The 14,115-nt window shown below is 36.5% G+C and overlaps 1 long non-coding RNA gene across 2 annotated transcripts in view; it reads right to left on the minus strand.

Annotated features, from left to right (window-relative positions):
• The window catches only part of LOC116581878, a 1,012,116-nt gene that overhangs the window by 325,059 nt on the left and 672,942 nt on the right, over positions 1–14,115 (minus strand). The window lies entirely within an intron of this gene.

Here is a 14,115-nt window from a genome sequence, read left to right on the forward strand (position 1 = left end):
TACATTTTTACCTGTTTTCTTTGTGTCTCACTTCAGTAGAAAGAAAAGGATCCCTGAAGACTTTCTCCATATCTGTTATGGAGAAAGGACTTCTGTCTAGTCAGATCAGGCTGCTATAACAACATCATATAGGTAAGTGACTTAAACAACAAACTTTTGGTTCTCACAGTTGGAGAGGCTGGGATGACCAAGATCAAGATGTGGGCAGATCTGGTGTCTGATGAACCCTTTTCTTGGCTTACAGATGACCACTTTCTTGCTATATCCTCACATAATGGAGAAGGAGACCCTCTCTTGCATGTCACTTCTTCTATGGGTACTAATCCCATTCATGAGGGCTCCATATTCAGGACCTAATCATCTTCTTCAGGATGGATCCCACATCCAAATACCATCATTACATTAGGGCCTAAGTACATACATTTGGAGGGAAGAAAATATTCAGCCCACAGCATATGGTCTGATGATATAAGATTTCCACAGGCTGATATTTTCTTCCCAGCAATCTTTTCATTCACCATCTTTCCCTTGCACGGTGCAGTACCATTGGGGAGGTTCTTTTTATCGATCTCGGATTATCCATTTCCATTCCTCGCCCATCAAAATGTTCCTTGTTAAAAACTATTGACTTGATGAACTTTATAGTTTGTAGTTGTTAATAGTTCATCCCTATCAACTTCAGTAATGTTTGCAGGTAATAAAAAACAATGAGTGTTTTTAGAACCTCCTGTAAGAGTCCCAACACCTGCATAATTATATCATTCATGAAAACTGCACATATTGGAGAAAAACTATTCTGGTGTATTGGATGAAAACTCTGCTTTATTCCACAGAATTGAAGCTTTATCTTTAAATATGTAACTGGCAATAGATTTCTAACATTAGTTTTGAATTCCGCTGACTCTAATTTTTCTTCCTCCCAAGACCCTTATTATTGCCATGGGGGACTAGCGTGGCCATCCTATAGTGATAATGTTAGCCTTATGTCTCTATTTTTGGAACTAAATTTTTAAGGAGAAAGATTGTATAAGGCTTCAAATTTCAGTAGAATTTGCTTATAAAATGATTTGGAGTGTCTTTTTTTTAAAGACATGAGGATACTTCAAACACATTGAATAGCTTTAATAATTACTGATCTCTTCAGATCTTTTTTCATTTATCTATGAATCACTTTTGGCCCTTTACTTTTTTTTTTTTAATGAAGACCATTTCACCAAAGACTTAATTTTACTGACATAACATGGTTATTGCTATTATTTAAAAAAAAAAATAACTGCTTCCTCCATTGTTCACATTGTTTATTTCAGCATTTTATTTATTTTTTCTCCTGACCAGACCAACTACAAGTTTCTATCTTGTTCTTATTTTTTAAAGAAACATTATATTTTTTAATTTCATGAATTTATGCTCTTATTTTTTCCTTTTACTTTTATTGAGTCAACCCCAGTATTTTATATCTAATGTCTTGAACTCAGTGCTCTATCAATTCTGCTCGATAATGCCTTTGGCAACATGGAGCTTGTTTTCAAACCTATTATAATGGTCTTTCACTTTTAAATATTTCCAATTTTCCATTATGGAATTTTTTTTCTTATTGAAAAGTACAGTTAATATTAAACAAGGTAGGAATTAGGGACACTGACACTTCCTGCCCCATGCAGTCAAAAATCCACATATCACTTTTGATGCTCCAAAATCTTAACCACTAATAGTCTACTGTTGACTAAAGTCTTGCCGACAACAGAAATAATTGATTAATAGGAATTTTGTATGCTGCACGTGTTATATGCTATACTCTTACAATAAAGTAAGCTAGAGAAAAGAAAATGTCAAGAAAATCGTAAGGAAAAATATATTTGCATATATTGGAAAAAAATTCTGCATATAAGTGGACCCAAAGAGTTCAAATCCACATAACTCAAGGGTCATTTGGATACTGCTTGTTCCAAAATACATGTTTCCTTTTATGGTTTTACACTGATTTCTAACTTTATTGCACTATACTATGAAAACCAGTCTGTAAACTACTTCCTCCTGGACTGGGACCTGTTCAGTTGTCTTTCGGCCATATAGGACTGAAAGTGTATTTATCTCATGTGGGAAGGATGGCTGCAGAGTTCTATATATGTATGTCACTTAGAATGGACTAGTCATTCGTATTAATTAAAATTCCTGTTTCTTTATCCTTTCCTTTATCTACTAACATATCAACATATCAGCCTATAAAAGATAAGTTTTCCCACTGAGATTATAGATTTATCAGTTTTTCTTAGCATTTCTCTTCAGTTTTCCTTTAAATAAGTATATACACATATATGATACTAGATAAAAAGATGTTCGTATTTTTTAGCTGTTGGTTTCATAACGGAGTAAAGATCTATTTTCCCTAATGCATTTGCCTTAAGTGAAGTGTTTAATGTTAAAATGGCTAACCTCAATTTATTTATTTATTTATTCGCTTATTTATTTTTAAGGATTTTATTTATTTGAGAGAGGGAGAGAGAGCATGAGAAGGGAGCAGACTCCCCAAGGAGCTGGGAGCCTGATGTGGGACTTGATCCCAGAACTCTAGGATCATGACCTGAACTGAAGGCAGTGGTTTAACCAACTGAGCCACCCAGGCATCCCAATTTCAATTGATAAACTATTGGTATTCTCCTCCCCATACATTCACTTACAAAGTCTGAGTCATGTGTTTTTATGAGTGACTTTTTAAAATAACATTCACATGAATATTTAATTTTAAAATGATTCTTTAAAAAAATGTAGTCAGTTTATGTTTATTGTGATTATTGATATGTTTGACTTTTTCTACCATTTCGTGTTTTCACCTTTGCATAAAATTGTCTTGCTTTTTTTTTTCTTTCCTGTTTATTAATAGACTGACCAAAAGCTTTCTGGTGTCCCTTGTTTATTTCTTTTATTTTTTATTTCTTCTTCTTCATGTCTACCTTCTAGATTATATTTCTTTTCTTTAAACATTTCCCACATATATTTATAGACCTAACTTCTAAATTTAATCAAACTTCTTCCAATATCCTCTGATTTGTTTTTTAAAGACATTGGAAACTTTAAATCTCATCTTTTCACTTGTCTATTTCCATATTATTATCATTATTATTATATCATTTTACTTCCAGCTTTCTTTTAATTTCCCAAAGGCAGTTTTTTTTTTAATTTGTTGTTGTTAAACGTAAATTTTTATTTAGGCTTAATGACTGCTTAAACCATCTCTTTCCATGTCATTGTGTCTTCAACCTGTTCCTGCCTCAGTTTCTGTTTTATTGAAATATGTCCTTTATTATCTATTTCAGTCACTATCAGTATCTATTGCCCTGGTTATTTACACCAAAACTTCGTGACTAAAACAACCACCTTTTCATTCTAGGTCATGCATTGTGGATAAGAATTTTTGGCACAGCTCTAGCTAGCTGATTCTGCTGCTTTCTGTGATATTCACTGGAGCACTCCCTACCATTGACTTCTGCTGAGCTGGAGAAGTTCGAAGACCATGTCACTTGCCAGGCTGCCACATTGCCAGGGACATCTAGACGGTTGAGCCCAGCTGGGCCCATCCCCACCCATGCAGCCTCAAGATTTGTCCAGGACTCTCTCTTACACTGTGACTCAGAGCCTTAAAAACCAGCTGGGAAGCTGCAAATCCTCCAGAATATTTGATTCGGACCTGGTGTAGTGTTCCTTCTACCACACACATAGTCAGGAAGCCACAGGCCAACCTAGATTCCAGGCAGTGGAACAACAGACTCCTCCTCCTTGCCAGAGAGGGAGGAAATGATGGAGCATTCTAGAGACAATCTCCACAACCAGAAAATTCTTAGGTTTTGTCAGAAAATATTTGATGCCTGTCCTTATTCTGGAAAGGATTCCTTATTGATGTACAGAATTTTAGGTTGAACGTTAGTTTTCATTGACAGTTCAAAGATACCATTCCATTGTCTATCTTCTTTTTTAAAGATTTTATTTATTTATTTGTCAGAGAGAAAGAAAGAGAGAGAGAGCATGAGCAGAGGTGGCAGCAGGCAGAAGGAAAGGGAGAAGCAGGCTCCCCGCTGGGCAAGGAGCTGATGTGGGACTCGACCCCAGGACCCTGGGATCATGACCTTGGCCAAAGGCAGACCCTTGACTGACTGAGCCATCCAGACGTTCCTTCAGTGTCTTATTATCAATTCTGAAAAGTATGTAGTCAGACTACTTCCTACTCCTTTTAAGTAGTTCCTAGTTTTTTTCCTTACAGATCTATGGCTTTCCCTTTTTCCCTGAGTCTTTTTAATTTCTCTATGATGTGTTTAGGTGTACATTGCCTTTTTCTTACCTCACCAAAGGAATCCAACATGTTTTACTCTGAATCTCAATTTTGTTTTGAATTCTAGAAAATAATTTGTATTATCCATTGAAAACTACCACTCTTTTTTGGATGATCGCATTACATAAAATTTTCCCAGTGTTAATTTTCCTGTTTATTGTGATCACTGAATTTTCTTCGTAAAGCATTCAGTCAAGACTATTTGATATTTGTCTCTGTGAAGGTTCTATTGGTTTTACTGCTTTCATGCAAGATTTCCTCATTATCTTGGCATGAAGTCCTCGAACAAGTGGAAATGTAAATTCAGCTCACACTCGTGCAGAGACAAAATTGCACATTTGTGTGTTGCTTCTTCAGGCTGGACAACAGAACTTTTCTCATCCCTGTTTCATACGTGAATTAGGCTCTTGCTCTCCAACAGTTCTAAGACCTGTGTTCATTTCCTTCAGACATATTAAAAGTAAATTCTCTAGGGACACCTGGGTGGCTCAGACGGTTAAGCATCTGCCTTTGGCTTGGGTCATGATCCCGGGGTCCTGGGATGGAGACCCACATCCGGCTCCTTGCTCTACGGGGAGACTGCTTTTCCCCCTGCTTGCCACTCCCCCTGCTTGTGCTCTCTTTCTGACAAATAAATAAATAAAATCTTTTTTAAAAAGGTAAATTTTTTAACCACTGAGCCTTACATTCATGGAGTTAAGCCTCCTAAATCATTGGGATTTAGCATCTGCATCCCTGTTTGGTGAGTTTTCACTCCTTTTTCTAGCACCCTGATTCCTTTCATGGATGTGTGTGTGTGTGTGCACCCAAGTTTGAAATGATAAGAGGGATTGCTTGATTTCAGGTCAGACTATAATATTTACTCAATCATCGCTAATCTTTTGTTTCTAACTCATCTGGTAAGAGGGAATATATTAAATGAAGGAAAATATCTACTGTTTTCCCACTTCAGTATGTAATTCAGCTTCTAGATTTATGGTTCTCATTTATGAAATAAGTTATCCTAATCAAAATTAAAAATCTACCTGATTCATACAAATATCTAAACAAATTAATAGAAGCTATTAAACTATAGATAAATGTGTGAAATTTGAGGATTTGAAAATTAAAAATTATTCCTCATATTTACCATGATTAGATACCCTTTACGTGGAGTTTTATGATTGAAGGTGGTTATCATGTTAGATCCAAAGGCATTAACACATCTTAACATATGCGTAAAGAAGCCTAAAATGAGGGTGTGTTTTGCTCATTTTCTTGAATCCTGTGATTCGGGATTTGCCCTTAGCGCAATACTGGCCAGAACCAACAACCAACTTGAACTGTCTATTTGTCTCTATTTAACACATTTCGAGAGCAGAAATCCACACCCACTCAGAATTTTTTAAAAAGGTACAAATCAGTAACAGACATTTGTTTCCGTTCTCATTTATATACCTCTAATTAGAATGCTATTCAGATTTTGGCTTTCTACTTCACAGAAGAATGAATCTTTTTTGGACTTAGCCATTATAATTTTTTTCTTTTTTCAAATGAGAAAGTGGCAGAGTAGGGGTAACAAAGAGTAATGAAAAACAAAATCCTTCAGATACATCTCTTAGACTTGCTTTTTCCAGAATATAAGATAAACAAATTATACAAGTCCTTTTTAAAAGAGTATGTGGTAGGGACAGCAGAAAACTCATTTCTATCTGTGGCTCCTGATGTCACCCTGATCAGAATTTCTATCAAAAATATTGAGGCCAATATCAAAATCATAGAAAATAGCTGCCTTTAGCAGAGGGCTTTGGTGTTTAATCTTTTGAAGCATAGGAGAAGCAAAGATACGCCATATGCAAAGTAAAATCCTCTCCTGTCTTTGAAAATACCAAAGGTAACTTTTAAGTGCACTTACCATTTTCATCTTTAAAGATTAAATGTCTAGTAGGCAGATTCATAGATGGTCATGGGTTTTCTCTACGATTTAAATGTTTTTGAAATGAACAACAAAAATAGCTATCCTTTTGAAAAAGTCAAATAGCCCTTTAAACTACTTCTATGCTATATACATATTTTTGGCTTTCAGAATTGACAAATATCATCCATGGAATTACAGCCTTGTGTGTAGGTATGTTTCTTGAAAGCCACACCGTTTAAACGATTTCCATAAAATTTACAGTTGAGTACAAAAATCAGGTGATTATAACTTGCATATTTAGTCACAAAGGTACAAATGTGTTGCCATGTCACAAGTAACATTTAAACATATTAAATGTTTTAGTATTTCCAGAGCTTTTTTTTTTTTTTTAAGATTTATCTGAAAGCTACTTTGTGCTTGCATTTCCCTGATGATTAGTGATTTTGAGCATTCTTTCCTATGTCTGTGGGTCAATTCTTTGGGAAAAGTATCTATTTAGGGCCTCTGTCCATTTTTAAATTGTATTATTTGTTATTTTGGTGTTGGGTTCTAAGAGTTCTTTAAATATTTTCGACTATTAACCCCTTATCGGATATATTACTTGCAAATCTCTTCTTCCGTTCAACAGGTTGCCTTTCCATTTTGTTGATGGTTTCCTTCCTTGTGCAAAAGATTTTTAGTTTAATGTAATCTCCGTTGTTTATTTTTGCTTCTTTTTCCCTTGCCTGGGGAGGCACATCCAGGAAAAAGAAAAAAATATGTATGGGTGTGTGTGTATTGCTAAGGCTAATACCCAAGAGACTTACTTCTTGTTTTAGGAGTTCTATGGTTTCAGATCTTATATTTATATTTTTAATCCATTTTAAGTTTATTTTTGTATAAAATGTAAGAAAGCAGTACAGGTTTGTTCTTCTGCATACAGCTTTCGAGGTTTCCTAATATCATTTCTTAAAGAAATTGTCTTTGTGTATTTTTGCCTCTTGTGTTGTAGATGAAATGACCATATAGACCACAATGAAATATCACCTCAAAATAGTCAGAATGGCTAACATCAAAAAGACAAGAAACAGTGAGTGTTGGCAAGGATGTGGAGAAAAGGGAACCCTTGTGCACTGTCCTTGGGAGTGGTAATGGGTGCAGCCACTACAGAAAACAGATTAGAGGTTTCCCCCCAAATTAAAATATCCTAGAGTCCAGCGATTCCTCTTCTGGTTATTTTCCCACAGGAAGAAAAATGAAATGAAACTAAGTATCTATTGATAAATGAATGGATCAAGAATATGTGGCATATATACACAGTAGGATATTACTCAACCGTAAAAAGATTGAGATCTTGGAATTCATGTCAACATAGATGGATCTAGAGGGTATGATGCTAAGTGAAATCAGACAGATAGAGAAAGACAATACAATATGATTTCACTTCTATCTATAATCTAAACAACAACAACAACAGACTCCTAAATACAGAGAACAAATTGAGTGTCACCAGAGGAGAAGGGGTAGAGGGGGTAAGGGGTAAGGCAAAATGAGTGAAAAGGATTAAGACATACAAAAAAATTCCTGTTAATAAGTCATGGGGATGAGAAGTACAGCATAGGGAATGTAGTCAATACTACTGTAGTAACTTTGTATGGTGGCAGATGTGATTATAGCATTTCATAATGTACGTAATTGTTGAATCATTTTTGTACACATAAAACTAATATGCCCAGTGTGCTTCAATTAAAAGTAAAATAAAGGACATACTTCAGCTAGAAATGTGTATATATGTCATATACAAAGCAAACATTTCTAATGACTACTTTTTTGATATGCCAGCATATTATATAGAAAATGACCCAATTTAGTTTTTCTAGAATATACTTTATTAATATTTATACTTCAAATTTGAGGAAATTGGCTTTTCAGAAAATATATTTAGTTGTCTCTAGGGGTCATGGTGGAAGAGGGACAGAGAGCTTGTACTTTTATACAGGAATCATATGGCTGACTCTGCTCTTGTGAAATGGACTTTTCCAAGCTGAGTAAACAGTACAAACACATCTATTCCATCAACTGGCTATTGTATAGTTATAAAAATAGACATTATAAAAATTCCAGTTTGCCAATTTCTACGGATGTTCAGTGTTCAGTAGTCAAGAGGAATAACCTCACCTCTCAATGCCTTCTCAAAAAGACTTAAGAATGCTTCTGCCCACATTTTTTTTTTTTCTTTATTGAAGTGGTTCTCGGACTCTAGCAGGGATCAGAATCACAGGAAGGGCTTGTTAAAACACAAGCTGCTGAGCCCCCACACAGTTTCTGATTCAGTACATTTGAGGTGAGGCAGAGGGAGATTTTGCATTTCTAAATCCCTCTGTAAGAGCTGCTGGGGTTGCTGGTCTGGGGACCACACTTTGAGAATCACTGGATTACTGGATTGTAACCATAGAGGGGAGCTATAGCTTCCTAAACTTCGAGAAGCAATAGTGATAAAATTTTCAAAATGATTACATTCTCTACTATCGGATGTGTCAGAAAGAACAGTGGCCCGAAGTTTTAATTTTTTTCTTTTAAAACCTTGCAGAGAGAGAGAGTGGAATTAAATTGATAGAAGATGTAATCTTCTATATGTCTAACCATAGACATATGAGGTGCTATATGAATCTATCTATTCTAATCTTTCTTTTACCTCAGTTATCTTTATCTGCAAATATTTACTCCGTGAAAAGGGAGAAAAGTGAATATAAAAGGATGTCCTGTGCTCTAAATTCACATTTTAATTGCCCTCCAAACTGACTCAGTATCCCCAGATAACATCTTAAGATATTGTGGGGGGGGGGGGGGGGGATAAAGGCAAAGTATAAACAAGTTAAAAATAAATTACATCCCCAGGCTCTTCACCTAATGTATACTTTCAGTCTGTAAGCTACTTATCAGAAAACATTTATGAAAATAAATTGTCTTTGAGAACTGCTCTTCAGTGCTTCTGAACTAAGACAATACCTGAAACATGAGATCTGCGTGGAGGAGAGAAGGTGAGGGGCAGTCGGGGGAGACACGAGGTCTGTTTTCTTCCTGGTCTTTGGCATTTATCAGCAGTATCTGGTCTTAGCAACTCTTTTAACCTCCAGCTGAACTCTGTTTCCTCATTTATAAAATAGCAACAGTAATTTCTTTCTACTACTAGATTGTTGAGAAAATCAAATTAGGTAGAGTATTATTTTCTTATAGATACAATTAACTACAATCTAACATATTCAATGCTGTAAGAGGGTTGGCGGGGTGCCATTGTTAATAAGAGGGGAGTATCTTTAGATCTCTTATTCTAATTCAATTGTGTCCTCCTAGCATTGCCTTGGTTTCTAAAAGTAGTAATGGTCTCGAACTGATTAATAGATTACCTCCTTTAAGTCCTGATTTTGCCATGGGTCAATCTTATTCCAGTTCTGTGAAATTTGGTTTTCTTCCTCATGGGAGATAATGCCAGACTGGAGAGCTTTGAATATCATTTTTAGCACTTTTTAATAATACTCAGTAAACACGCAGAAAATTTTCACTGGAAATGTTATACTGTGGATGAATAAATGTTAATTTTCAAATTCACATTAAAATAATATTGCTCAAGAATGAAAGCCACATTTTCAGGAAGCTATATGCTGGGTTTTTTTTTTTTTCCTTTTCTTTTCTCTTTTTCTCTGTGTTTCTGTGTATGTGCATGATTGTACTTCTTGGCTGCAAAACCCAGCATAAATATCTCCATAAGGAGTGATTTCAGATTTCCTGTATTAAATAATGTAGATATGGTAGGGGTGAAAGTGAAATATCTCACTAGGAAATAAATAGAGTCTTAAAAAAGACCTTCTGTCAAGAATGATGTCCTTTGTGTGTCTTTGCCTCTGCGGATGACAAAAATGTGGCAAGTCAGTGCCTCTGAATGATGCTGCTGAACGCAAAGAAACAGCCTTGCAGGTGAACTTGGAACAATGTGTCTGCATCGCTTTTCTTCCTAGAATGAGCGGTCTTATTAGAGGTAGCGTATCACCACTCTCAGATGGTATTTAAAAATACACATGGCTACCTCTGCATGCCCATTTAAAAATCCTTCACATTTCTGCATATTATAATGACATTCAGATGAAAGATGAGGTGTGACTCTTCATCATCTCTTGTTTCTCTTGCCAGCTTTCTCTGAGCTTTTGCCTTTCTCAAGCATTGGTTAAAAATCTGAGAAGACAGACATCTTCCAGAGCTCTTGTCTTAGGAGAATACAAACAGCACCCCGAATACAGTAATTTCAAAACCACACAGAAGGGATTTGGAATTTGATCTCAGGGAACCTTACAAAAACAAAACAAAACAAAACAAAACAAAACAAAAAACCACACCGCCATGGATGATTTCTCAGATTCTCGTTAACATATAATTCTCAAAGACACAAACATGTCTGATGTGGATGTTCGGACACATAAAATCTGTGTTTGCTTCAGCCACACTGTGAACGCTCATAAAATTTTGAGATCCATGTGGTACACAACAACAGTCTATCGCCGCCTCAGCCCTGGCCAGCCAAAAATGTTAAGGGCTTCCTTTTATATTCTTCAGAGATGTTTAAAATAGGCATAGAAGAATGCACAAGCTGGAGAGACTAAAATTTCTCTATGAAGAAATTCATGTGTTAAAAACATGACATAAAGGGCGCATGTGCAAAGCAACGGCTAACATGCAACCTAGCTCTCTCAGGTCCAACAATCTGGACTGCTGCTTTCTCATCTTTCCTAAAGTTAGAGAAAATTGCATGCACGATTTAAAAGTGAAAGCTATATTTCAGTGTCAGTTCCATAAAATCAAAACTGAGCATCCCTGCAGCCGCTCTGACCCACCTTCTACCATCAGATATCCAAGAAAATAGAGAATGCCCAATGGCAAATTTGAGACATGTGAGAAGGTTTATAACACCGCATTACTTTGCTGTGTGAGATTTATTCTGTTCATTGAAGAATTATTCTTAAGAAGTGGGATAGCTGAACCAGGAACTGACTATTCATTGTAGTTTCTGTCAAATCAAACAGGAAAATGTAGTCTTAGCCACTGCTGGCTAAAATACCTCTTCCAAAAATAAAGTAAGTGTCCATTATGTCCTTCCCTAATAGAGATCAAATTTGTTTTTAAATACATATTCACACAAGTATTTAAAAGAATATTCACAATTCTGATCATTTTTAATCAATCATTAAGTCCATTACACATGAAATTAAAACTTTTTAAAGACGTTTTATTTTATTTGAGAGAGAGCATGTGCAAGAGAGCATAAGACATGGCGTGGGAGAAGCAGGCCATTAAGCAGGGAACCCAACACGGAGTTCGATCCCAGCATCCTGGGATCATGACCCGAGACAAAGGCAGACGCTTAACTGACTGAGCCACCCAGGCGCCCAGAATAAAACTTTAATAACCTACAAACTGACTCTGACAGTCTTAAATTATAATGGATGTATCAGCAAAATGGTATTACCACAGTATAATAAACATTTGAACTGCTACACTGCAAGTTTTATCAAACATCAGTAAAAAGAATTAAAGGAGACGTGATCTCTGATCTAGATCTCTCCACTCTGGATTACTTCTCCTTCAATTCCAGTGCTCTAGTCTAGAGACACGGGGCAAGGGCGGGCTCTCTGCCTGATGCGCTTTTTATTTCCCAGTCATTTGTTCTTTTTCCTCTTCTTGCCCCTTGCTAAAGTTATGGGTTTAAGACTGCTATTTCTTTAAGAGCTTAAATGGCTTTTGTGACATTTTATGGTGGTGTTTCTTTAGATCTCAGCAGGAGAGAGCTCTGGCATTACACAAAGGCAGTGTGTGTGGGGTGTGTGTGTGTGTGTGTGCGTGCGTGCACAGATACACATACATGCACATAAGCACAGAATATTATCTTGGACAAAACAAAAAGTTTTAGTCTATAGGTGGTCCTGCAGACACTGCTTTGTGCTTAAAGAAAAAAATACATAAAACGGAAACCCCAACAGATTTAGTAAAGAGATATTTGAGGTGGAAAATGTGGACATAGAAGGATCACTATGTGTGTGTGTTAGCACTTCAATTACATGTGCTGCTTTAACGAGAAAAACAGAATTCTGAAGCATTATTTTTGGTCTGCTGACACATGTCTAATTGAACATCTTGAAATTTGCTTTGCATCAATAATGATCTCATATATAGCTGCTTTATATTTTTACTTGTCTCCCAAGAGAAGTCCTCTAGTCTGTGGTTACTTGTCACTAGTAGGTAATATATGTGGACAACCACAAAAGTCATACGGTATTAGAAATAAGTTTATGTTCTGCACAATAAGTCACATAATCTTGATATATAAATAGATAGCTGTAAGAGTTTTCAGTAAGAAAAATGCAGGATATCTATTTAAGGACTAGGTTTGTATTTTTATATTTTAAAAACATGACATAACCAATGTGGTGACATTTCTAAAGGGAGGCTATCACCAGGTGAAGGCACAGGATCTAGAACAGAGCTTCCTAAACGTCGCTTACCCGGGCAGCTCTTTCAGAGTAATATACAGTCTCAAGGATACCCATGGGGATTTTAAAAACTAGTCTGCAATTTGGTATGTCGTATTTTTTTAAAGAAAACTTCAATTTTTGGCCATGATATGACTAAATGCTGCATTATGATGAAATAGTGAACAAATAGCAAGATGGTAGACTTAAATGCAACCCCATCAATAATGACAAATGTAACAGACTAAGGATTTCAAATAAAAGGTAGAGAACATCAGAGCAGGTAAAAAATGCACCCAGTTAGACTTTCTGCAGGAAATGCACTCTAAATATAATGCAAAGAGAAAGTCAAAAGTAAGAGGACGCTAAAATAAATACACGCAGACACACTATGCAACACTAACTAGAAGCTAGATTGACTATTTTAGTATCAGACAAAACAGGTATCAAGTCAAGGAATAATAGGTTCACAGACACCATATGGGGCCATCAACAAGGCTCAGTCATGTGTTTAGCATCCGCATGGGGGTGGGGAAACAGGTAGTGGCTCAGTACAGTGTCAGAGCTCAAATGTCCAAAAAAGAGAGTCCTCATGGGTCAGTAGCCTGTTCCAGTTTGGGGAGCCCCAACAGCTATACGGGGTGGTATGAAACTAGAGCACGGGTGCCGGGAAGTGAGAGTCTGCACAGCTGGAGGGGGATGGCTGTGACATTGGCAGACTGACTACATACAAGAATATTGATCAAATAAGTAAATATGCTAATGATAAAGGGAGACAGTCCATGTCTGTGAATGGATCTAAGAATATGAAAATGTAGTTACCATTGTGAACTCATGGTTTTCAACATACGTAGATAGATAAGTATAAACATTTCATCTATCTATCATCTGTCTTTCTAACTAACTGAAATGTTGGAGTTCTGCAGAAGCAGATGCTAAGTCAGACTTGGACCTGCAAGATATTTACAAGGGACCAACGACTACAGAAGGTGGTTGGGGGAAGAGATGAGCAAAGGGGAAAGTCTAGCTCTCCCAAAGCCTTGCTCAACCTCAAGGGAAGCTTTGAAGCATGTATGGCCTTCCAGACTTGTCCTTCAGTGGGTGGAAATGCCCAGGGCCTTATTATCCCTGAGATAGGTCACTGGATATGCGTTTCTTCATGAAGGACATGGACTTGGGTGCGGTAGCTCTGTGTAGTTGAAAATAAAGGGTCTGAGACCTGAAGTCTGTCTGCTGAGTGTACTCCCAGCAGCCACATTTCTGGGTCCATTTCACACACACACACACACACACACACACACACACACACACACACACACACACCTTCAGCTATAATGCTTGTTTTGAAATGCAAGTTTATCCCCATATGGTTCATGTACTTGGGAATATTTGGAGTA

Source organism: Mustela erminea, chromosome 21 (genome assembly GCF_009829155.1).
Source record: "Mustela erminea isolate mMusErm1 chromosome 21, mMusErm1.Pri, whole genome shotgun sequence".
NCBI classification, from domain to species: domain Eukaryota; kingdom Metazoa; phylum Chordata; class Mammalia; order Carnivora; family Mustelidae; genus Mustela; species Mustela erminea.